Raw genomic sequence first — 27707 nt, forward strand, 5'->3', positions numbered from 1 at the left:
TCAGCCAACAGTCAGAGATTGCTTTTCGGTCGAATGGTACTTCTAATAATCGGAGGTAAATGCAAGCTGAGAATTATAATTTGATCTCTTATCCACCTGAATTGAGGATCTAAATTTTTAGATTTTATTTGTAACAATATTTACTACTGCGAGGAATTAAAAAGAAACTTACGGCTAATTTCGTCACTGGCTTCCTATTCTGTAATAGTTACATTTGTTGTAAGAACATAATACATTAATTTACTTTGTATAAATATTACATTATCCATCGCTTTTCCTAATTAAATCTCATACCATATCCAACACACACATAAAATGTGTTTTACTAATAATACAGGTAGGTTTGGTTTGAGTTGGTTTTTTAAGTCTACTTTATGCACAGTAAGGCTAATTGGGACTGGACCCACAGTTTAAAGTGGGATCCGAACCACTTTGTGCCTCCACCGGGTATCGAACCCGGGACCCCTTGATTTCAAGGCGATGACGCTACCACTGCGCCATCGGGGAGGACGTGTTCCTTGCATTTTTCTTCCAGACGGCCAAGGGTACTTGCAAGGGGCACAGAGGGGCAATTGCACACTTAGATTTAAAATTTTATACAAATATAAATACATTTCGTAAAATTATCTTGCTCGCTTCGCTCACAATTTCTCCTATTCTTATAATCCAAGTTCAGAGCCATAGCTATATGGGGCGGCGGGAGTCGGCCCTGGGAGCCCCCGTAAAATTATTTGCGCACTATTAAAACAATTTATTTCTATGAAACGTAATATCAAATATTAATGATGACACTGTAATCCAAGAAGTCATTGGTGAATCAAGGGATTCCTATTTTTTGTCAGGTGTCGAAACATATATTTCAACTATAATATAATACAATTCACACAATATTTTGCAAAATGGTTAACGTAACCAGTAGGCAAACATTGTCTGTAGTGATTCAAGAGTCTCCCCTTTGAAGGAAATAGAGTCCGTGGTGGACTAAGGGATCCATGTTTTAATGTTTTAGCAAGGTCAAAAAAAGTATTACATTTTTTTCCACAATTCATCAAAGTGCAGATCCTAACCATTATTATGTAATTAATCCGATTTTGCTTGTAGAACACAACACAATGGTGTTGTTGGATTCCTTTGTGCGTAAAAAATCTTGCATACTGGAAACTAGAGGGAATCATTATGAAGCATGATTTATAAAGGGCTCCCTTAATCAGTTCTGCAGAGAGGCCCAAAGCTGTTGTTAGTCATCAATTAACATTATCGACCTGTAAATATCAAGTAGGGTGAAGGCACATAATGGTTTGGATCCCACTTTAAACTGTAGGTCCAGTTCCAATTAGCCTTTTTGTGCATAAAGTGGACTTAAAACACCAAATCAATCAATTACAATATCAAGTAGATACAGTCAGTCTCTAGTAGCCTATTTATGTTAAACTTTATATTTTTTGGCAACCTGGAAAGGTCATTATCGAAATATTGCTATTTGATGTTGCTCGAAGTTTTTTTTTTTTCGTTGCAGTTTCAAGACATCAGCCGTTTTCTGTTACTTAAAGCTTTTGGGTGAGGGGGGCAAGTGCCTCTGTGTACCCTACCATAATATGTGCCAATGCGACACAATATATTAAAAATTTGCCCCCTCTAGGATAGACTTCGCCCCCCCCCCCCCCTACAAAGAATTCCTGGCTACGGGCCTGATTGAATAGCTTCTTTGGTCATTATTTACATGACAGCTCTTCTCATTGATTGAAGAGAAGAATGAAATGATGTGCAGGGGAGAAACGAGTGTCCTGTAAGTCGTACATTATATTTTCAGCACAATTTCTCAACAAACGCACATAAAGTAAAGTAACAGTGCAATTGTTAATTAGTGTTCGCTACCTACGAGATGTTCAAAGTATTATTTTCGCGGACGATGTTTCAACTTCAAAGCTAATAAATCTTATCTTGCACTCAATATTCAATGAAGCAATACTTAGAAACTGAGTTCCGATTGTGTAAAGGTTTTTGAAAGTTTCATACGTGATGATACGGAAGGCGAGTGTGGAAGATAAGGCCAGAGGCGCAACCACAAATTTTTATCTGGAGGGAGAAAGTACTAGGATAAACGTACCAATAATAATAATAATAGTAATAATAATAACATTAATAATGGCATTATTATTACTAGTGGTAGTAGTAGTAGTATCAAAGACGTTATTACGCAAAAGGGAGGTAGATGTCTGTGCTAAAGCATTTATTTGGAACAAACGATTTGAAATATTTTTTCAACGCCAGAAATTTTACATTAGCTAATAATTGAAAACAAGCTCACAAACTATATTTTTGAATGGCAGAAAATGAATGATAAATGCATGCCGAAGATATTTTTTTGTACATATAACATGTATAACTTTCATATGTTATACACATATGCAACATGGAGCGACATAAAATAAGAAAATACATATGAAAGATGCTAACACTAAATTATGTACGTATTCAAAGTTTTTTCATTACATATATACAAAACATATTATTTAAATACGTCACATTACAAAAAACAATTATATTGCGAGCGAAGCGAGAAAGAAAATTTTTTGATCCAATTTTTGCAATTTAAAACAATATTGATTTAATAAGGAACAAATAATATCACATGGCGCCAAGGCATTTTCTCTTTCACATTCTTTTTAAAATTAGATTATTTGGCGCCCATGGCCGACTCCCGACGCCCCCTAGCTACGTCTAGCACAAACAGGTTGATTTGTTCTCATTCTACCAGCATTCAAGAAAAAGTGTGTATAAGTAAATAATCGACCCATTTATCTCAAGCTTCCGTATGCGATAACGAAGTAAGTTCCATTCTGTCCTCTTAATGACGTCATAGTGCGCACAGAATCATGGGAGAAAATCTCGGAACCTCGGGAATGGCATACCTTATAAAGGTACCTTGGTATAAACTAAACATTGGTTCCCTGTTTGCAGCACAGTTCACAAGTATACGAGTAAGAAGTAAGAAATGAGCACTTGTTTTCATCAGTTGTACGACGATGGCGCCACAGACTGACGATAATCAAGAAAAGTATTTTCTCAAGTTTTACCATAAAGGAGTGAACTTGTTGAATCCTTTGGATGAGCAACTGCAGTGCAGATGATTAAAAAGAACGTTTCTTCTTTAAAAATAACAAAAGTGCTATGATACATTGAAAGTGTTCAACGATAGTTCGACTTGCATTGCACATTTTCAAATCCGAGGGTAGATGGCAGCACTAATTACAGTCTATGTTTTCTACAACCTTAGATACGCTTAATCATATGGAAGTAGGCTACAATCATAGGCGCCGACTCCATGGGGGTTTTGGGGACTCGAACCCCCAATATTAACAATGTGGGGGCAGAGCCCCCCAAATAATTTGGCTTAAGAGGATCTAATGTATTATTTTGCTTCTCTTGTAAAGTTTACTCTGAATTGTGCCACATGAACTTAACTTTAAATACACATTTAAAATTTTCTAGACCATCAACTTTGGGGGGCTGAGACCGCTAAACCATCAACTTTGGGGAGGTTATGACCAGAGACAGCAAAACACATGACTTATTACTATATACTTATGTAATTATGAGTATTGTTAAAATTTTTACTAAAAAGAGTTTCAAAGGACGTTGTGCATGAACTAGGGTAGTGGATGGGACGTTCAGGCTACAAATGGCTCTGACATGACATTCAGAACGACATCATTGATATATTAGGGAGATCTGTTTTGCGCTCCGTGGTAGCAGATATTAAAAGTCGGGAATATTTTGCTATTATGGTTGACGAAACTTGTGACATATCCATCCGTGGACAATTAATATTCTGCATTCGAACTGTGAATAAAAAAAATCGATATTTTTGAGGAATTTATGGGTTTTTATTAGGGGTGTGCGGGACGGGATCGGGATGGGAAAAAAATTCAATTTCCCGACTAAGTCGGGAAATTTTTGGGACGGGAAATGTTCGAAATTTCCCGAAGCTCTGAAAATCTCGAATTCTACACGTCATTTTCACTTTAAGATATTTCTGGATTAAAACTAACAATTTACGATAAGTTCCAGAAATTGACAATGCAGGAAACGTCGAGAAATAACGACATTTTAAAATGAGCATTCGTTATTTCCCGATTGCTCGGGATCCGAAAAGTCGAGAAATCATTTCCCAAAGTCGGGATCGGGACGGAATTTTTTTTTCCCGATCCTGGTCCCGACTTTTCGGGATCCCGCACACCCCTAGCTTTTATGAGATTCCGAACACTGAGGCCAAAACTTAAAAAAGTGAGAGAGTGAGTCATTCATTAATTTATTTCAGTGATCATAGCCCCTCCAATAATTTTGACAAGTCGGCGCCCCTGGCTACAATCGAAATATACTGTAGATAAATTGTTTTCATGTGTTTACTAATTTCACAAGGCTTCACTGAGTCCAATGCAAATTGTATGACATTGCAATTTCACTCGAGAATTGAAGGATGGTACGGTACATTTTACTTTGTAACTCAAAAATGACCAAAATGTCACTTACCATGTTTTACACCCGAGTCTTTCATTTGGGAATAGGGGAGATATTCTTGAAAGAACTATCAGGCTGCCATCTTTTATTGTCTCAAATCTATATAATACTACAGATCTTGTAATGTCTGTATAAACAGAGATATTATTCACAAGTTAAAACTGTCAGAATTACTGTTTGCCTTTGTATGAAGTTTTAAAATATCTTTTTAATTTCCTATTTTGGTACGTTAACCTTTCCTCAACTCCAAAAAACTGAATGTAGATTTGGAGGTTAGTAGTTCCAGTACGTTTTTGGAAGTACCAATTAAGGAATCAACTATCTTTATGTGTGTAATTGACATGTTGAGAATTTTTTCAAAGTAATTTATTCGTCCATTGATTCTGAATTATTTGCTGCTGTAGCATTTACCGGATCTCTTTCGCGACTGCTATAAGACAGAACAAGTTTTTATTTCTTTTCAAAATTTATGTCCTTGACAAGTATGATGCTAACTGTAATTTCATCTGGAAGTATTTGCAGGTGTTTATGGCAACCAGTAACATTCCGCTTATGATGTTACGGGTTACGGCATTGGGTCACTGAATCAGAACTTTCTTGTATTATTACTGCTTATCAATTGACTTGCGATGTAAGTTTTTAATTCTCGTTTCTTCTTTCATATATTAATGTTGTTGGAATACTCAGGTAACAGTTTCATACATCGGAGACACATTTCTTCAAATTTACAGAAGAACCTACTTACGGAAATGAGTTTCTCCAAGGTTTACAACGGTCGTCGAGGTATTTTCTTTCATCGTGGAATATATTTGACCGGGAAATCATGTATTTTTCAAGAGAAATATCTCACCGACGCAAAATTGCCATTGCTTTCATCTTGCCCTACGCCAACCGGATGCTGCATACGTTTGATGACGTAAGCCCCTGTCAGTGTTTCAACCCCCTTTTGTTTTTACTATGCTTGCCTAACGTAACCAAACCTAACCTAATCTTATCGGAAATGGTTCGTGGGGCTATCCGTGAATGGTTCGTGGGGCTATCTGTGAATGGTTCGTGGGGCTATTGGTGTATAATCTTTGTAGTGTTATGTGTGTTTTGTCCTTGTGTGCTGAGTGCCCCTGTACAGTCTCAGCTTTTAAGCCAAGCAAGAATACCTATTTTAGTTCCTCGGCATTACAGTTAGTGTAGTTATGGTAACAGGCTGGACCCTGTATAATGTGACGGGTTCAAAATAGCCTAAGTGCTGACGCACCCAAAGTTTCAAATTCAATCAATGAATTCCACATATGGGCGACTTTCCATATATTCCTGCATTTAGCTGCTCTGGGGTTCGCCCATCCTCTCTAGAAAATAAGTAGCTAGATGTATCAAACGGTTTCTCTAGATCCAAAAATACTATAAATGTTTCCTTTTAATTTTCAAGGTATCTTTCGCCAATTTCATCTCCTGAAAGCAAGCGTCCATTACCAGAACCGACAAGAACAAAATTTATTACCTATCGAAATGACAGAGCGAGAAAGAAAGAAAACTGGCCTATCTTAATTAACATATCAACCAGACTTCTTGGCTGGAATTGCACATAAAAAAAAAAAAACACACAAGATCAAGTGGACACGATTCAATTTTATTTAATGTTTGTTGCACTTTGTATCATTGAGGTTGGCATTCCACAAGAACAACCACATTTCTAATTGCATTCTACATCACGGTGTCATCATGGAACAAAATGACCAAAACAGAATTCTTGAATGACACAGTAACCTAATAATTATGCAATGAATATTTATGTATACAACACCACATAAGCGCGCCTGTGAAAAAAAAATGAAGGAACAACGTGAGAAAGCAATCATAGTTTTTTTTTTGTGGTAGAGAGTTGATTGAACCGGAAACAGAAACCAAGTCTTGTGTTTACAAAGTTAACCAGAATTCCCGGTTCGATGTAGCAATCGCATTTTTCCCAATCTGTTATTTTTCGTTTTGGATCCGGTCTTCCTACTTGGAATTCTGGAAAAAATGACAAAAAAACAACAGTGCAAGGGCAATATGGAGGTAACTTTCCATATTCTTCGTAGTTAATTCAGCATGCATAAGGAATTGTTCACCTGATGCAATCATGTTGTATGAGATGGAAAGAATACTCAGCTGGCTGTAAACCAATTCTGTTAACAGTTCCAAGCTGCTCTCAATTGAATTGCTTTTCATTGATGGAAGTTTTATATTAATTTTTATTAAAATATGAATATTTTTTAAATTTTTAGTAGCATGTTACTTTAACTGCTTTTGCTTGTAGCCTTACACATACATATGAGGGGTTCAGAACAAAAGTGGCCTAACTCCACTTTTAATGGAAGTGGACGTACGTGAATAAATATAATTTATAATCAAGTATCAACACTTCAGTGCCAGAAGAAAGTATGTCCTAAGTTTAAATTCTCGCTCATAGAGGCACTGTGTTTGTGCTCCAACAGCTAAACATAGTTATAAGTTATTTAAAAGTGCCTTCTTCTCAAAACTGTCTTGAATGGAGTTAACGATATATATATATAGGGTGTTTCCGGGCTGATGATACAAACTTTCAGGGATGATGGAGAAGGGCACATGTATCAATTTGAGATAAGGAATCCTGGTCCGGAAACGACTTAGTCGAAAGTTATAAGCGAAAATCTGTGTATGAAGATGTAATACTTTTATTACCTGCACAAGTTTCACAAGCTGCTATATTCATAACAGATGTTCAAAGTGGCGTCGCACAAAGTTCTGGCACCTGTAGTAGACTGAAGAGGATCTCCTAGCAAGAATTCTCGCTGCCTGTGACATTGTTCGAACGACCCCAGGGTTGTTCCAACGGGTACGCCAGAACTTTGTGCGACGATGTCCTGCCTGCAGCGAAGCTGGGGGACGCCACTTTGAGCAACTGTTGTGGGTGTAGCAGCTTGTGAAACTTGTGCAGGTAATAAAAGTATTACATCTTCATACACCGATTTTCGACTATAACTTTCGACTAAGTCGTTTCTGGACCAGGGTTCCTTATCTCAAATTGATACATGTGCCCTTCTCGATCATTCCTGAAAGTTTGTATCATCAGCCCGGAAACCCCCTGTATACTGTATATAAATATTATACATATACATGTATATCGCTGGGCCAGGTGTGACATCCAGAAGAGCTAAGGTTGAATGAACATAACAAAACAGAGCACGTATCTGACTGTTTAGAGACAGTTAAATTTCCCGCATTTGAAATATTCTCCTTTCAACCAGCATAGGCGAAATGGGATTCGGCGAAAGGAGACATCCCGTTTCGCCTAAAATGGCGAGCAGGTTATAAATAACATTATATTAAGCTGATAAGCAATTAGGCGAAAAGGGACTAAACGATTACATGAATGCCAGTGCAACACACACAAAGAAAAAGACGCAGAGAAGAAAACCTTGGAGAGAAAACCAAACGCAGGAATAGGAGAGAGGATGGAGATTATTTTACGGTTCCATGAGACGGAAAGGGTTAGGAAGATCAAGCTTTCTCTTGGCTGGATACTTTCTCGGGATGACACATTCGGAGCATGGACACGAAACTTTGTTGCATAGCTCTCGAAGTGAAGAAGATTTCTTATTTCTTCAACTCGCCACGTGCACCCTGTTGATCACATCTTTCCAATCAGATCTACACATCCAGAGACAACAATATGAGTCACAACAGGAAGAAAATGTCGAACAGCAACAACACTTCTAGGGCCCGGGACTTTTATGTCCTATAAAACTGTAAAATATGTATCTAATTATGTCATATAAATTGGAAAATATGTCATGAAAAATTACAAACATGTCAGAAAAATGCAGAAATATTCCCAGTAAAGTCAAAAGTATGCACAACGGTACTCTCGAATTTCTCCCATACCCGATAGAGTAGAGAAGGGGCTGTAATGTACCGAATGTTATTTTGACCGATTTTTGTGAAAAGCGAAAAAGGCAAAGAAATGAGAACGAAGATTCTTTACTTCCCGTGCAACAATGAGAGAGAACATTTTGCCTCAATAATGTTTGCATGGCTATCAATTGTCGGCGGGATAAAAAAGTGGGGTATTATATTGTTCTGTACTAAGAAAAGACAACACCTTTCTTCCTCCATAACTTCCATATCCTGCCATCGACAATATGAACTATCCGTTGTGCTAAATCTACGAAGAAAAAAAATATGAAATAACCGATTATGTGCGAGAGAATTACGAAATTAGAGAAATATGTCAAAATATGCTTTGTTAAGCTTGCCTATTTCGGCTGATTTTCATCAGATATGTAAAGATCTCACCCCAATAATAGATCCGAAGCCAATATATAAAGTCCCGGGCCGTACAAATAAGCCATGCAGAGACTGACCTAAGAAACAAAGAATTTCAAGATATCTTGCAAACCTGGAAATGAATTGAGGCGTTGCGGATACGAAGGGCGAATTTCAAGTTGTCAGTCACAATGCGAACTCCACAAAGACTTGGTAACAGTAGATCGGAATGTTTTATGCGTGATTTCCAAAGTTTCGTATCCGCAACGCCTCAATTTATCTTCGGTTTACTATATTAATTAAAACTGAGGGAAGGTTACCGACATCTATAACCCTTCAGTGTCAAAAACAGAATCTTTACTGCAATGATTATTTGTATGATTATGAAACGTCGTCGCCCTGTGATGAAGGGTTACCGGCTTTGATACCCAGTGGAGGCACATAGTGGTTCGGAACTCACTTTAAACTCCCAAGTCCATGTTTGTACACAAAATAACATAAAACAAACTGTTTTGCTTGAAATTACATTCATGAGTGAAGTTGTGAAGTTATAAAAGGCGCCATCTCGGTGGCTGATCTCTTTGATTATTTGAACAATGAGCTCACTGCGAAGGTTGTGGGTTCCAAATGAACACTCAACAAGGAGAAACGTATATAATGAAACGGTTTTAAAGATCCGCTGACAAGATATTATATATATATATTACTAATTGGGCAGACAGGTGATGTACAGTCACGAACACTTCTGGGTTGTAATGATCCCATTGAAAGTCAATGGGATTGCCACAATTCAGAACTGTCCGCGGAAAATGCAGCCTCGAATAGTACTGGAATCCGGGTCCTTGGCATTCCGTGCTATTGCTCTACCAACTGAACGGTCTCTCTTATCACACACCTTATTCAACACCGCCGTCTGCTGACGTCACGATAAATGTTCTCGTTGTTATTAGTTTTTGGTCAAGCTCCGAAAAACTTGGAGTGTATTTATGCTAAGAGAACTAAACCTAATAACGAGGCCATTTCACGGTGACGTCACTAGACGACGGTGTTCAATGCGGTGTGCGGTAAGTGAGACCTACGAACGAACTAAATCATGGCTGGTTCGGTAGCTCAGTTGTAGAGAAAGGGCATAGTATACAAGAGAGCCTGGTTCGAATCTTGGTCGACCTTGCATTCTCCTCGTAAGTTTCCACGTTAGAAATTGTTAAAAGGGACGAAGAATCGAGCACATGCAGGTTCGTTGTTGATGAAAGTCACGACACGATTAAATGTTTTTACGATTTCACCAGTTCAATGTCAGCAGAGCAAACAGTCGTGGGAGGAAGTGGTTGAAAGCGAGGATTGAGAATGAATTTGGTCGTGACTCGAGATGGAGACGAAGAGAGACCGAACTGACCATTCATTCTCAAACGATGCCACACGAAGCAGTGTTGCCAACTGTCCCAAAATAAATATACACGCTGCTGCTGAAGAAAGGTCATAGTTAAAAAAAATGTATTTCTAATCCTTTTCAGGCCCTCCCGATGGCGCAGTGGTATCGTCGTCACCTTGTAAGCAAGGGGTCCCGGGTTGGGGAAATGGGGAAATTGTAAATCTAATTGGATGCAAAATGAACAAGACTAGTTAAGTATCGGCCAAATCTGAAATGACCATCTGCGTAATGGTAGCATTAAACATCGAATAACTAAATAGTGCACAAATGAAACTAATTAACTAAATGAAGTAATATAATTCTTAGATTAAACTTAAATACGTATATTATAATTATACTACCAGTGCACAGATGATAACTTCAGCTAACCGATTCTACCAGTCCAAGGTAGAGCTACGACAGGTAACCCCAACCGCTGCCAGAGTAAGAGAGAGGGAGAGAGAGAGAGAGAGAGAGAGAGAGAGAGAGAGAGAGAGAGAGAGAGAGAGAGAGAGAGAGAGAGAGAGAGAGAGAGAGAGACCTCTCCCTTTCCATAGTCACATGATTGGTGACGTATTACTTCTTCGAACAAGGGAAACAAATGAATATCGCATTGCACACAATCTGACTTATGTTCCTTTGCGAGCGAGGAATAGCGTTACAGCTACAATAGTGTTTTCTGTCGCAAATACGTATAAATAGAAGCAAGTGACATTTGTGCACTTATCAAAGCTAATTGGCTTTCCACGTAGCGTAATGGCTAACACTGCACCTTGTAAATAGGGTGATCAGACATCTCCTATTTCATTTCCGTAATGTTTATCATTCTCATCATGTGGCAAATATAACAAATCGTAAGGTCAAAGTGATTTTCGTGTAAGTAGAATTGAAAATTGTTTGCAGCATTTCAAAATCTTTTTTGTAATTTTATTATTTGGTAACATGATACTTCTCTTTCACTAATTTCATCCAGGCAGCAAACTGATGAATGTGAGACCAAAGACAAAAAACCGACACTACATTACGGTAGCCACACTGGCCGCGAACTAAGAAACATTCCAATTGTTGGCATTGGAGATATCTATATTCGTTTCTTCGAGGAACAATTGTTTATATTTGAGCACTCGCACATGACCTCGTGCGGCTTCCCTTGCAGTCTGCCTTGTAATTCCAGTTATAATAGGGTACTCAAAGGGTTATTATGTAAGAAGTTATTTTGAACGCTAGAAGCCCCTTCCGTTTACTTTCTTTCATGAAATAAGTAGGTAAGTAAAAAGACTTGACACATTTTATTTTGCTATAATTGCAATAGGAAGGAATTTAATGGTCAATGGCAGTAGCGTACGCAGGATTTCATCAAGGGGGGTGGGGGCTATTTCGAAAACTTTCTACAAATTCACATTACCATTGTTTTATTATACTTTAATTAATTAATAATACTTATAATTAATTAATTAGTTTCATTACTACTAATAATACTACTAATACAGCTGCTGTTACTACTTATATCACTACTATTATTAAGTAGTAGAGATCTACATAAATATATTTATGAAAGCAATATAACAAAATTACATTTTTTGTTTCTTTGTTACGAAATAATTATCTAGTCAACAGTTATTTGTATATGATAGGTGAGACATTTTAAGTGTGAAGAAAATCCATAAAAACAAGCAAATACGTATATTAAATTAATTGAAGTTAATTGAAATAATCAAAATATGAAACTCATTCAAGGAGCAGCGGTGGTCTAGTCTGACAACCTCGTGGGAGATCCGGTTTCGATTCCCGGAATTGGTTGGAATTTATCTAGCCTTGTCTCCGCACCCAGCCTCATATCAATGGGTACCTGAGAGCAATCCTGGTGGCAAAAGGCTGCAGGAGCATGGTGCTGATCACATCACCACTACGTGTGCCTTCATGGCACGTTGCTCTATATGCATGGGGAAATTTACATTTACGGAACTCACCCAGGATGATGATGAAGCGCGAGAATACGTGTTGCTAAATTCCACTGAGTCTTATGTTTTCGTTCAAAAATAAGTTTATAGACATTCCAACACATTGATCACTTCTAGGTGATTCACAAAGCACTTCTTCAACATTATTCAATAATGTGGATGTAGGCTCAGCATCACTTGAGAGTTCACAAGGGGATGTGAAATCAGTACCGGGAAGAACGTCGGCACACTGCGATGAAGCAACGAATTTTCACAATTCTGCGCGACTTTTTGCAAAAAAATTGCAAAATTGAACTTTATGGCCGCTTAGATTGTGTTTGGAATGTTATGTTTTTCTCCATGCTGCATGGGAATAATAATTCAAATTATTATTATTAGTAGTAGACTATTATTATTATTATTACTGTCACAGATCTTTGACTATAATAAATTAGCCATTTTTAATTTTTTCTACAGCCTTTTCCATAATATTTCAAAAGCTCAAGGGGGGTTAAACCCGGTAACCCCCCTTGCGTACGCCACTGGCTCGATGGTGTTTGTCACTTCTTCCCCTTCAGCGACTTGTTTTTGTCTCCTACCTGGGTTTGCGACCCCTAGACTATAGCCTAGGTGTAGGATAGCATACGGTCGGATTAAAAATTGTAGATACTCGAGTTTGCACTCCATGCAATTAGAAATTAACCAGTAGACCTACATAAAAGCGAGTTACGTCACAATTTAGCTTATTCAATTCTTCGTTAATCTTGCTAACAATTTTTTTTTCGAGTTTGTCTCATATTTTTTACCGTAGTGAGAACATAAAAATAACCGTTTTTTTGGTTTTTTCAAACGATCGCCCTCTTTGAAATTCTATAAATAAAAAAATAGGTTGTCCGACCGTTATGGAATTTTAGTACGGTGCAGGCAGAAAGGTTTTAAACCCAAATCTTAATTTTCAGATTTTTAAAATTTGTCAAAAAAACCGTTATCATCAATTTTGCGAAACAACATTTTGTTAGTATTGGGTAGTCTTACAAACACAATGGTGGTGTTGCATTGAAGCTCTTTCCATCTGGTTTTAAAATCCAACATCATTGTCAATTCACATTGCGAAACCGATTTTATGCAGATTTTTATTCATCGGAGTAAAGGTGTACGCGGAACGTGGCAACACTGTACACAGCGATGTCTGTTGAACCGTGGCTGGCGCTGCGAGACAACGCTTGCGGTATTGAGTATAGCATGATGTGCGAAATGTATATTTTTTCACGATTTTTGGTAATGACATGTTTTGAGATATTCAAGATCAAAGGCCAAGGTCACGTGACAATGGTTTGTTATATATCATTAGAAAGCTTGTCCCATTTCCTACACAATAAACTCTATTTCACCTTCCTAGGCCAAATAGGGACAGAGTTAGATAACATTTAGTGTAGCTAAACGGGCTCAGAAAGGGCAATTTCTGCGGACTTTGACCTTGAATAATTTAACAATTACAAGACAAACGAGACTCAAAATTTACATAGTTACTAAGTTCCATGCATAATTTCAACTCCCCAAATTTCATGAAAATCAGAGATGGTCGAGTTGTGGGCTGTGTTGATTTCGTATGGAATGAATGACTCTTGTATAAAATACACATAATTTATGTTCCATATTGAGTTTCATGAATATTTAATAATAATTTTAACACACACACACATGTTTATATAGTCACGAAAAATGTGAGGCAATTGGAAGTTTCGGGAGAGGGACGCTTGTAGACGCTTCACTTTCGCTTCTTTTGAGGACCTGCAGATAGCATAAGAGTAACACCGTCGCCTAGTAATCAAGGGGTCCCGGGTTCGCTCCCCCAATGCAGGCATATTGAATAGAGGTTCGGATTCCACTGTAAACTGGCAAACTTTGTCTAATGATATTTTCGATAACTTATGTAAACAGTACGCACTGGTTTCACGAGCTTTTATATGGCAATAGATGAGGTTGCGTCGATCAGAAGCATCTTTTTCGTATCAGCTTCGCTCTGGTGTTATACTTGTCTCGGTAGAATTTTTGTGGAGTTGTCAACACTGACTTGAAGAGATCCAAGCAGAGTGAAGTGTGCATTGAGGCCACGGGTAGAGAAGAGAAAGCTGGCTGGCAAAAAAGGAAAGATAACAAGGAAGAAGGGGGGGGGGGGGAGTGGAAGAGCGATGGAAAAAGAAGGTGTGTTACTCGGTCAACGCCGTTTTCCGCGTCACTGGTATGTGAGGGGATCCACTGCAGGAAGTTGTGTTACTTGTCGAGGAACCAAGAAGCACGTGAACGTGTCTTCCAAGATGTTGAGTATGACATCGGGCAGGAAATGATGTGAGCAAGGACATATGTAGAGGGGGGTCCCAGGGGGTCCGGACCCCCCGAAAGACTTACTAAGTATTTAATTTAAATAATTAAAATAATAAAATAACAAAAAAATAAATAATGAGAATATAATTGTTGATTAATCGAGAGCGATTTTTTTTCGGCCGAATAAATTGGAAGGCAAGGATTAGATTGGTATCATACAACTTTAAATAACAAGACCAAAGAAGTTTTATGCAAGATGATGAACTAAATGAAATATTGTAAGGTTTAAATGTAACCCTATTAAGATAATAATAAATAATAATATTCAGAAACTTAACTTTTCGTCAACTGGATCTAACATCCTTTTTTGATATTCAGTAAATATCAAATTCATTATCTATTTGACATTAATTTCCTTGCTACGTCGTTTTTTTTTTTGTTTTTTTTTTTACAAATTTTGCCGACCTTGACTATACGTAAGCTGGATAATTAATACCGTCTTTTTGCCTATTCATGTAATTTAACATTAAACTTGGTGGGATCCCCCGAAATGTACTTCTAGATACGTGCCTGGGTGTGAGCTCACTTTTGATTGATCGCAACGATAATGATGATGATTGATAGAAACAGTGGCATGTCCAGTATTTTCGTAAAGAGGGGTTACGTATTCTTTTTTTACTAGTCAGCCCTCATTTTGCCATATTTTTCTGACTCTGACTTTTTTTTAAAAAATACTTGGCATGCCACTGGATAGGGAATTTGATGGGGACACATAAAGGATACCCATGCCCAGGCTGGGATTCGAACCCGGGGACCTCCGTCCTGTTAACCACTCCGCCACAGAGGTCGGCGAGCTCACTCTTTCGACCGCATGAACGGGGTTACGTTACAGCAGAGCTAGAACTCCACACGCAGATAATATGGAGGGATAAAATAAAAGAGAGAAATTCAAAGAGGAAGAGATAAAGGAGAAGAAAAACACAGGAAGAAACGAACAGTGAGATAGAATGAAGAGAGAGGAAGAGAAAAGGGGATGGAAAGAAGTAACAAATAAGAAAAGAGAGATATACAAAAACCGAGGAGAAAGGAAAGAAAGAAGCCAGATAATAAAGAAATAAACAGAGTAAGACACAAGGAAGAAGAGAAGAAAGGAACAGAAAAGTATAAAGAAGAACTAATGAAAGAGAAACGCATAAGGAACAGAGGATAAAAGAGAATGATGGAGAATAGAATGAGGTAGAGAAGGAAGTGGGAATAGTAAGAAGCAAGGAGAGATACGAATCAGAGCTAAAAAGAGGGACATAGACAGAAAGAGAGAAGGAAGGAAGTAAAGAAAACGAGAGAAATGGAGACGTAGAAATAGACAAGTGACGAAAGATAGAAGAGTACAAGATAATCTTACCATCATGACCACAGAAGCAGCGCCATCTGAAATTATCTCGTCCATCCCCGAGCACAATCCCTAACCCCAGAAATTCTCTTGTGACATCACTGCGCAGGAAACCATGTTTCTGCAAGTGCAATTCTTGACACGGACAGAATTTGTATTTAAATTATTTTACGTTGCTTTTCTACGTCTCTAGATTTATGACGAAGTCTATTATAAGAGTTCATCTCAGGCCGAACCTTTTACACTCTTGGCATGGGTGTTCTTGGTGAGAGTTCATTCATCATAGCCAAAAATGGCAGAAAAGCGAAGTAAAATAAACCAACTAATAAGTTTAATTAATTGTGAAGTATTGAGTAAGTGGGTCATGTAGCAAGTGTGGGAATAAAACTAATAATTTGCGACATTCATGCAGGTAAACCAAATCCTTGGAGAGCTCGATTATGCCAGAATGTTTGTTAATTCTGGCCAGAAGCGTGAATGAAGTCCTACAATATCACCACACTTTTCTTTTTTTGCCGCCAGGTGGCACAGATACTCCACTTCTTACACAGAGCTTTCTGGCTCGTGAGAATCTTGCACCATCTTTACGGCTTAGGCTTATATTTTTTAGTTCTCACGTTCAAAATATCAGCTGTGAATCTTGTACCATTGTTGGGCTTCAACACACGAGCCTACATTATCTACAGTTCAGCCAGTGTTTACTGGAAATCACATTGCGAAGTACAAAAGTGGAATCTTGATTATAAGAATTTCTGCCAAGTTTTCTTTGCAAGTGGGACACATTTTCAGTTAAATTGTGAGAATTGAGGTGGCTCCTTGACTATTCGTGTTGCTGACAATGGATCAAATTACGCGTGCGGCTGGGTAGATACTTAATGAGTAATGCACACCTGCTTCATTGTCGTGTGGCTTGTTTGAAGATCGTTAATGCAGTACGTGTGCAGAATTCTCATACTTTGTACAGTGGGATGCGCAAGTTTTGCTCGTCAAATTGTCCATGACTATTTTCATTAATTTATCTTGCATACAACGTGTTTTTATTGAATGGGATTTTACGGCTGTTGGTGCAGATTTTGTTAGCAGGTTGTTTGGCATTTGTTTCATTTCTCGAAACCCTTATTGAGTAAATGAAAAGGGATAAACATAATGATAATTGCCTGAATGTTAGTGACAATGTTTCTAGGTTAGCATGCAATGTTAATTGGACATTATCCATTGTTTAGTGCTTTTAACTATATTTATTCACCACGCTTGGAGACACCGCGTTTTATGTTCTCTCGTTTTCGAGTGGTAATTTTCTTTTTGCCGATGGTAGAGAATTTAGGGATGAACGATATCGTCCAACACTAGAGATCGAACCTACGAATGACCTGCACCTGTGACTTTCCTATAAATCTTGTGCGCTAACCAACTACCCATAACACTTCAAATCCAGCTCTGCTTACCATCTTCCCTCATGACAACACATTTTTCAGTTTAATTCAAATTAAAATGAAATTCTAAGAACAGATTTTTTCCTAGTGAGGAATCTACGCCAATGACTATGTGCGTTGTTAATGACACGTGTTTATTTTTATTATCGTATTTATAAATTTAATTTTTCTTTTGAAAAAGATAAGAAATATGCCCGTACTTGATGGATTATAAACGGACATTGGAATATTTCTTTGAGAGAGCATCTATTCGGGTTTCCTGCCTAGTCCTTCTTACCGACTGAGCATTTATCAACAACAGTGTAGCTTAAAGAATGTATTTCATTCACGAAAAATTGCATCTTCTTTACCCTAACGCGTTGACTGATAAACTCACAATCTCATTGGAGGTATGGGTTCGAATCATGCTCTGAACATAAATATTCCTTTGAGCGTCAATTCATAAATTTTATCTAATCACCATTCATCTCTATCCTGACCAATAGAAGAACCAGAAAAAGAAGTAAAATATAAACATTATAGAATACCTTCTTGTTAAAACAAATACTAAAAAAGTAAAGTGTTCCCCTGTGCATAGCACCACGCCATGAAGGCGTATAGGGGGTGTGGGGGTAACGCCCCACACTTTCTTGATCCGGTCGTGAGTGGGGGTGATGTGATCAGCATCACGCCCCTGACCGCCTTTACCCCCCAGGGTTTCCCCCAGGTACCCATGTTATTCGACGCTGGGTGGGCGCCGGGGCCGCTTAAACCGTTAGAAAAGTTCCCGGATTTGAACCGGCCGGGGATCGAACCCGGGACCTTGAGCATGGTAGTCAGACGCGTTACCGACTGAGCCACCGCGGCCACTAAAAATACTAAAATTTTCTATATATGTTTCCACTAACACTTCAATAACATTGATATTGCAGATCTAATAGAGAAGAGAGATATGATATTTTATAAAGATCTACATTAAGACCACGAAGAATTTGCAATAAATGTCACCAGAGAAACATATTATCTTCGAAATATATTGTTAAAAATGTACAATATTTTACAGTTATTTTTTTAACTGTCTGCCTGTTATTTTACGAAAATGGGATCAACCGTTCTGTATTTAAATCTCAATACTTTATTATGCATAGAGGTAGATAATGATTATAAATTACAGTTCCATGCAGCATATACCTAGGTATATATATTTAGAAAGCCAGTCATTAAATTTACATACATAGGTAAAGTAATGTAACTATGTAATGGTCGGTAATATTTAAAAAAAAAACGGTCATTGCAATTTCTTACGACAACGGATGGCAGTGAAATTTGACTGTTCGAAACCGTTATTTCCCTCAATTTTTAGAGTGTGCTACTGTAAAATTATTATGGTACTCTTGTGAGCACTTTGGATGGTCATGCCGAACCGTGCGAATAAGCTAACACTTGAGATATTATCTTGATGTAACTTCAAACGTCTCTGTTACTTCATTTTCAGTGTAAGTCGCGAGATGGCGCAGATGTTTCCGCGTTGGGCAAACTACGAATCACACCATCTGTGTACATTGATCTGTGGTTACGTGCGCTACAATTTCCACCACTTTCTGTGAATGATTGCAATCGTAATCTAGCCTCGGGGTAAGAAAGAGAAGATAATTGCAATCACTGAACAATAATGTACCGTTGAAACGTACAAATCCAACAAGCGTCTCTGTGAATTATCATTTAAGCCCACCGCCCTACTTAAAGCTCGCTCAGTCGATAGGGAAAATGAGCAAACATTGTAAAGCGTGCTTCAAGAATGCTTCCACGCTCTGAAAACCTTTAACCGCAGATCTTTGTGTCCGGAAAATAGCTACGTTATTATCCTGGCGTTTTTTTTCGGACAGTCGAGGCAGATAGAGAAAGTTTTCCCAGAGAATACTGAGAGAAGGAAGGTAGAGTTATTGATCTGTGTAAGAGGTACAAAAAAATGTCAAGTTCTCTTTTTAGTCACGCATTTGTTTTGTGAAAGATGTTCCTACGAGCTGAAAATTGTTTCATGCTATGTTTTATGACGATTTACAAGCCAAGCTGTTAGGAGCTTGTTACAAATACTCACGAACCATAACGTAGTTTAAAAAACTGCGGTTACTTTTTACTAAGGTAGTAAGTGTTAGCTTGTATAGAAATATTATATGTCTCGTTTTGAATTAAATTTAATAAAGAATGTGACAGACCACTGTACAAACGAGACGAGAATTAGTGTTCAATTGTCTCGGTCTCGTAGAATCTCTTTTGTGTTGAAGGATTTGTTTCAATTAACAAAACACGTTTCGTTAAGTTCTTTTGGTAACTGTAAACAAAAAAAATTGGTAGCCTTAACTAAAAGAATTTGCTTCTGATGAAAAATCATTTGTTTGTGTCCTATTTAAACAAATACTTGGTTATCAGAAACTATTTTGGTTATTCCAAACTTTTCTCTGAGTAATAAATTATATGTGAAAACCAAAACTACTTTGCTACGAGACATCAAACATATTATTTATAAATTGATCATATATTTTGTTTATGGGCAATTCCATTGTGACAGGTGTGACATTCAGACAAATTTTAATTCATTTTAAAAATATTTTCTCAGCAATATGTAACTCTATCAATTCTTGTAATTTCATTTCCTTGATGAAAGGTATATAATTTCAGAATATTCCTCCCCCATCTCAACCACAGAAAATACATTTCTGTGTTATTACTTTAGGACCTTTCTCAGTCTTTCAGAAAACTCTGTGAAATATATGGGTTTACTGAAACAATTTCACTATATTTTCACAAAGCAAACTTTACTTGACATTTGCTTTTAGTTTCTAACGATGTTACCAAATACTCTATTTTTTTGTAAATATTTTTTGCCTGTGACACGTGTGACAAATTTTGTGACGGGTGTGACATTAAGCACATTATTTACTTTGTACCAACGCAAAGGCTATGAAAATTATCATAAATAGATTCTTCAAACTGAGGTTTGTATCAGAAATGAAATATGATATTTCAGAGCTTAAGATATAGAAACAATAAATGAGACATTTAGATCGAAATTAGAATTAATTTAGTTTTCTTATGGTATAATACTATATCATAATGAAACTAAATTAAATAGAAACACTACACATAAAATCCAATAAAAAGTAGTAGGTTTGACAATATGTTATTAAAAAGCCATGGAACTAATTTTTGTTTTAATAATTCCAAATTCTACGTAGTTTTCCCTTAAATTTCATATATGATAAGTAATATTTTCAATGAAAATTAATTAACCTTGAATGTCCACTTTCACATGGAATGGCTCTTATCGTTGATCCAAAGTTAATTTATTACATGCAGCTGTGAACCTGTGCTATATTCAGGGTAAAATTCCATTATTAAAGGGATTGTTGCACCGAAACGAGACATTAAACAACAGAAAAATGTTATTGAGAAAAGTTGTTTCCCCTTAATGATCCCTATACGCTGTCAAAGTTTGTGTGGCGATACGCTGCATATTGCTTCTATTATGTCGAGACTAGACGAGACCGATATTTTCCTTTGAGATCGTGACGAGAACGAGATGGTTGTTTATAAATAAATCGAGACCTGACCGAGAACGAGACGAGCATTTACGGCTTGAGACCGAGAACAAGATGAAAGGCTGCCTGATTTGTACTTTGTTCATTTATTTATCTAATCATTCGAGTCAGCACTTGGGCTGTTTGTAACCGTCACATTATACGGAGACAAGTCCCTTGCCATAACGAAAATCAACACGTGTCTATGACTGAAATCGCTCGCCTTAGGTTAAGAGCTGAGGGTGTAAAGGTTCACTTACCACATATAAGGACAAAACACAGGACAACACAGCCATACCAAGGATTTTACTGATACTTATACGTATATTTATCGAATTCGAAGCTGCCACCTATGATTTTATACCGCTATTGTACTCGCGCGACTAAGAGAGCTGGTTCAGATTGTGGAACGAATGGACACCAGATATGCATTTTATTTTAACGTTTGTACGGGAATAACGTTAGAGAAATGCACTGGACAAAAGAGGAGAAAATTCTAAAGATTAAAGATCGTGTATGCAGCTTAACCTAAGGCGTAATTAAAGCATGCTGTTGTTACAAGCGACAACACGTCATGTTTTAAAATCTGGTTCCTTTTCTAACGGAAGACTTTTGGTCGAACAAAGTTATCGGAGTGGATAACGACGAGCGATTTCTCCCAGAACACTTGCCTTCAGGAAGATTTCCTCTTCATCTTCCCAGGAGGCAGGAAAAGTAGACACCTTGCTATTACAGGCAGTTGCTTTTAACTTCCGGTTCATAATGCTGAGTCATCAGGGAGAAGCAGATAAAGCATCTGGTAACACTGATTGACTTCCCTCTCACAATCGGAGAAGGGAATTCCAAAGTTTCCCATATTAGACAATTAATGGAACGGATATACTGTGTTCTGTCACTTATATGGTCAGTTTTCGGAAAGTTACTTTTAAAAAGTAACCAAGTTACAGTTTCTCGCCATAACAAGTAAGTCACCTACAGTTATTGGTACTTGAAAATTAAAGGCAGAACTTCTTATTCAGTTCGCCTCAACAAAAGACGATCGACTTTGAGGTATTCTCCTCTCTCGTCTTCTATCTCATCGGTCTCCTGTTATTTTAGTTGTAGTCAGTGGCGGCGATTGCGTTCCAAAACCAGAGGGGGCAAGGTGCTAGAACTGCGGGGCCAAAGACAGTATATCAGAGGCGAAGATATAGTACAAGCAATGCAAGCACTGCTTGCATTATTCGAATATCATTTAATGTACTTAATGTTTTAGCCTTATTTCGTTTCCATCGCACTCGATTTAGCGAAAAATTACGGCCGCAAACTCCCTCAGCAGCTCTGTAGCAAGCACCAGCCTCAATGCTTGCGGCTGCTCTGCGAGAAAATAACGCACCCGAAGGAGTCACATGGCGAAGCTTGAAATTCGAGTGGAACCCGTCCACAACGCTTATACCAAAAGCTCTGCTTGCTGAGCTTGCGTTATTCCCGAAAATAGCCGAGCTCAACCGAAAGCAGAAGGATATAGTATTGCCACCAAAAACTAGGAGTAAAGAATATTTGTCTTCATGAACACGTAAATAAGATCGCGAATATAAAAATATTTCTTTGTCATAAAATAACTAAAATAAGTTATTATCATTGTTCTAAATTCCATATATATATATATATCATTTTATATTACAATTTATTTTAGATTTCGCGAATTGTAAAACGCGTAAAAAAATGGATATTGGGAGTTCGGGCGAGATGGTAAAGGGCGGGGGTTTGTGTTTCCAGGAAGTGAGATGTCTGCACCCCAGAGTTTCCCCAGGGAGGGAGGGAAGATTCGACGAACCTTGGTCTGCAGCCTGTGTCCAGCTCGGTCCAGATCAAATTACGTCAAAAGTGTTGACCGCACCAGTGTTTGCAACTGCCAAGTTATTTACACAGTAATTCAAGTGAGCTGTTTCACAAATTTTACAACCACATTCAATAAATTGACTGCTTTTGAATAAAACTTGGGGTGAAAATAAAGCTATCTAAAAAGAACTCTCTACTGATATTTACACAGCACAATTAAATCGTATACATTGTACACATTATGAACACAAGAACATGTTTTAAGTTTTATTATTATGACACAAGTGGTGCTCCCAGGATTTTTTGTAGTAGTCTCCTCATTTTGTCATCTTTTCCTGCCTTTGACTTTCCTTTTCTTAGGAATACTGGGCCAAAGGGGGGGGGGGGCAACCCTCCCCCGGCCCCGCCTCTGTATGACACTTTATTACTTAAATATTATGTATATACTCTTTCTGCTGTAATGATTCTGATTCCACCGCTTAATTTCTATCTCCATACTGATATATCTTTCCTTCCCATGAGGGTTAAAATGAAGGAAATAGGTTGGTATCACTTTCGGTCGTTTCAGAGATTTCCAAAGTGATCTTGCGTGGATGCTTTCCAGTTGTGGAAAGAGCATGGGAGTGTCTTCACGTTTTGAGAACCTTCAGGCCCTAAGATTTGTTGAATTGTTCGATAGCGGGAAATTTCCTATATATGCAAAGGAGTTTGGAATTCTTTGTGGTGAGTACATCGTCTATGCATGTGTTTCTTTTGTTTGAAATGGATTTTTTAAAGTTTGTGTTTAACTTTTTATTTTAATGTTTGACTCCGAATGCGATTTTTAGGGTGCCCACAAATCCTAAATTACAATCACGCAGTGTAAATTAAATAAATGAGTTATTTTACCTAAATCCGTTTGGTCACCGTTTGTCCACATTAAAAAATTATGAACAAATAAAAGTACTAATATATAAATAAGAAAATACGTACCCCTTTAGTCGTATGCGGAAAGTTCGCATATGTAAGACGTTTACTACCATACGAATAACGTTACCTGGAATTTCGAAAGTAAATGTGACGTTTGAGGATCATATGGTTTATTTTTAGAACTCACTTTATTATGATATTTTGACAAATCCAGCGACCGGGCCAATGAGGCTATAAACCTTTAATCCCCCTCTTGGCGTGCCATTGTACTACATGTTTTGTTGTACTGAAACATTGCTTGCCTCCTTCGTAAGACTACGCTTCGCTACTGCAGTATATATATCTATTTGTAGATAAGGTTTAGCATAGTGTGGGGGTGGGGGCTAAAGGGTGGCAACTGTTCTGATCGCCGCAACTGGTTGCAGTACTATTATAATTTACTACTTGTACTTTCACGTCACGTCAACATTCCTAACCTAGCCGATGAAATGAACAAATCCCAAATATAATAATTTCTCCTGGATTTAAACTTGTAATACTGCAACACTACATGCAAGATCTAAATGTGCATTCTTCACTAAAACGTTACCTATTGCACAGCAAGCACGGGAATTTGGGTACACTATCATTTGTGGTTTACTACCTAGATACATTAAACATGTCCACGAAATCTTAAAGCTTACAGAATACATGGTAATTGTTTAAGAAGTCTACAAACAGTTTTGACGTTCACATTACGTGTGTTGTTACTAATATACCTAGGGTAGTTGTTGTAAACAATATTCCGGCTAGTACCATTCCTCTTGATAGTAAACAATATTCCGGCTAGTACCATTCCTGATGATAGTAAACAATATTCCGGCTAGCACCATTCCTCTTGATAGTAAACAATATTCCGGCTAGCACCATTCCTCTTGATAGTAAACAATATTCCGGCTGGCACCATTCCTCTTGATGGTAAACAATATTCCGGCTAGCACCATTCCTCTTGATGGTAAACAATATTCCGGCTAGCACCATTCCTCTTGATAGTAAACAATATTCCGGCTAGCACCATTCCTCTTGATAGTAAACAATATTCCGGCTAGCACCATTCCTCTTGATAGTAAACAATATTCCGGCTAGCACCATTCCTCTTGATAGTAAACAATATTCCGGCTCGCACCATTCCTCTTGATAGTAAACAATATTCCGGCTGGCACCATTCCTCTTGATAGTAAACAATATTCCGGCTGGCACCATTCCTCTTGATAGTAAACAATATTCCGGCTAGCACCATTCCTCTTGATGGTAAACAATATTCCGGCTAGCACCATTCCTCTTGATGGTAAACAATATTCCGGCTAGCACCATTCCTCTTGATGGTAAGGATGTACTGAGGATTGAGGAGAGGTTCAGTAACCTTGGTTGATTGATTGATTGATTGATTTAGTTTATTTTACTTCGCGTTTTGTGCCTCTTGGCTAATTTGCGAAGATGGGGATGAGTGATGAAATGATGAAATTGATGAATGGACATTCACAAACAACCAAGCCCGACCGGGATTCGAACCCGGGACCCTTGGCGTCGCAGCGCGATGTGCTAACCACTCGGCCACAGGGTCGGGCCAGTAACCTTGGCTCCTAATATTAAACCCAAGGTGTGTTTCTATTCAGACATGAGAACTTGAGGAGATATCCTTGATAATATTAAATGATATACATGACAGGATTTAAAATTATAAAATACAAGAATAACATAAAAGAAAAAAATATAAGAATAATATATAATATAATAGAGTAAAGGTAGAAAGAAAGAGAGAATATACTTATATGTTTTAAGGTCCTTAGACCACGAATTTTCTGAAACCAGCAGGTTAACTTGTGTACAATACAATTATGGATGTAGATATGAATTTCACAATGTACATTGAGTAAGAAGTATTTATGTGAGAATCGCTTTTAGATAAAGCGAGATTATTTTAGTGAGACAGTCCTTAGACCTGTTGTTCCCAAAATAAAAGGGGAATCTTTTTAAGAGCAGGACATCCGAAAAATGGATGTTCCTTAGTTTCTTCTTCTTGCCGCAGAATTAGAACTGGAGCTGGTAGCTGTTGTAAAATTGGAAGAATGCTAGTGTTAATTTAACATTATCCATTGTCTAGTGTCTTTAACTATACTTATTCTAAAACTACGTTACTTTGCCGCCGGGGGAAAGGGAGGGAGGGGCAGTGGAATTATTTGTTAGTGGACCGGATTTGGAGTAAAATGACAGGTCTGTTGTAGGGTCTACCCGCACCACGGGTAACTTGCATCGCGTACACCCACGCACAGGAAAATGTGTAGTAGCTTAACCAGAAAAGAAATATATTTTCTGCACAGAATTCTTGTAAATGTGAACATAGAGGAGAAAATACTGAAGATTAGAAATCGTGTATGCAGCTTAACCTAAGGCGTAATTACAGCATGCTGTTGTTACAAGCGACAATAAGTCATGTTACGAAGATGGAGGGATAACGTTGAGATGGACCTAAAGGAAATCGGTAGGGATGGAAAAGAGTATATAGCTACGAATAGATCTTGCTCAGGATAGGGACAGATGGAAGGTCTGTGTTGCTGCAGCCATGAACCTTCGGGTTTAAGAAGGCTAGAGAGTTAGTTAGTGAACATAGACGTCAGAGTAACCTACTTTTGACTTTCATGCCTCTTCACATGCAAGGAAGGAACGAGAATTGCTCGGGTGTGGCCGGTGTCGGGTTTGAGTTTTTGCGTTGCACCGCCTCCACGTATTTGGCGCAGTTTTAAACCCAGCAACAATTTCCATCTTCATTTACCTTATTCTCTGAAGTCCGGCTTCAATACGAACAAGCCATGTTTTAGGATCCTCCACTAAGGTATCCTTTGCATTTCTCTGTGACCTTGAATATCAAAGAAAGGAAATTGCTATTCTGCATGTCTTGTTTTAATTCTAAGATAAGTTAGTGCTCCAGAAGGTCATTTGAGCCGGCCAACGTGGCGGAGTGGTTAGCACATCGCGCTACAACTCCAAGGGTCCCGGTTTCGAATCCCGGCCTGGCATGGATGTTTGTGAGTGTCCATTCATCCATATCATCAATCATCCCAACTTTGCAAATTTGCCAGAAGTGGCACAAGAAGCGAAGTAAAATAAAGGAAATCCATCAATCAATCAGAGTCATTTGTGTGCTTCTGAATTGAGGTTTTATTATTCTTCTTCTAGTTTATGGTTGTTACAAGGATTTAGAAACTTTTTTGATTTAGCAGTGCGCAAGAACACGCTCTTCCTTCATCAGACGCTGATCTGTAGTTTGATCAACATGACAGTTATAACAATAGAAGAAACTTAACAAACACAAAAAGGAAACAGTTGCACAATGAATCTTGTCAATAATGTTGCATTGTTTGAGACTATCGACTGAATCAACTGTGAAATAAGCAGCTCGACAGGAAATCTTAACAGATTCAATTCAGGGTTGTTAAAGGTCATTTTCTCTCGCACAATTTAAATTCGGTCCAAAGTCGAGTATTGTTTCATTTACTGAACTTGGACTATATTTAAACTGGTCCGGAAAAAAAGGTTCCTGGACCGTATTTAAATTGATCTGGTAAAAAGGTTCTTGGACCGAATTTAAGTACTTTACAAATAAAAAGGTTGTCTACGGTCCAGAACTCATTTACGCTTGCCGATTTTCTCTCCTGGACCGGAATTAAATTTATTTAAAATTCCTGGATCTTAACAATCCTGATGTAATTATAAATCCTAAATATCGTCAGGTAATTAAAAGTAATTATGTTAAACTGTCTTATGAAGGGAGCGTGCGTTCTCCCGAAACTTTACATTATGACAACAGGAAGTAATGAGCATCAGTTTTCTTGACGAACTATTTATTAAACGCTAACGAATAATTGCAAGTATTAGACAGCTAACCATCCGTACGTACATTCTTCTGTACTCGAAAAAAACCTCGAGCCACTGACACAGTCTGGCCTTTCTCGATCAGCTGTTTCAAGTGTTCGAGTCGAGAGGCGTTGAAGAGCTTTGAGGTCAGTCACTTGTCTACTACGCCACAGGGACGCTCCTATACCGCGTTTGTTAGAACCTGTCCCGTTTCCCGCGTTAGCG

The 27707-nt window shown here is 37.9% G+C and overlaps 1 protein-coding gene across 1 annotated transcript in view; it reads left to right on the plus strand.

Annotated features, from left to right (window-relative positions):
* LOC145980544 (uncharacterized) overlaps positions 1-27707 on the plus strand; it is a 73136-nt gene that overhangs the window by 18604 nt on the left and 26825 nt on the right. The window lies entirely within an intron of this gene.

The sequence above is a fragment of the Lepisma saccharinum genome, chromosome 28 (genome assembly GCF_977018435.1).
Source record: "Lepisma saccharinum chromosome 28, izLepSacc3.1, whole genome shotgun sequence".
Classification (NCBI taxonomy): Eukaryota; Metazoa; Arthropoda; class Insecta; order Zygentoma; family Lepismatidae; genus Lepisma; species Lepisma saccharinum.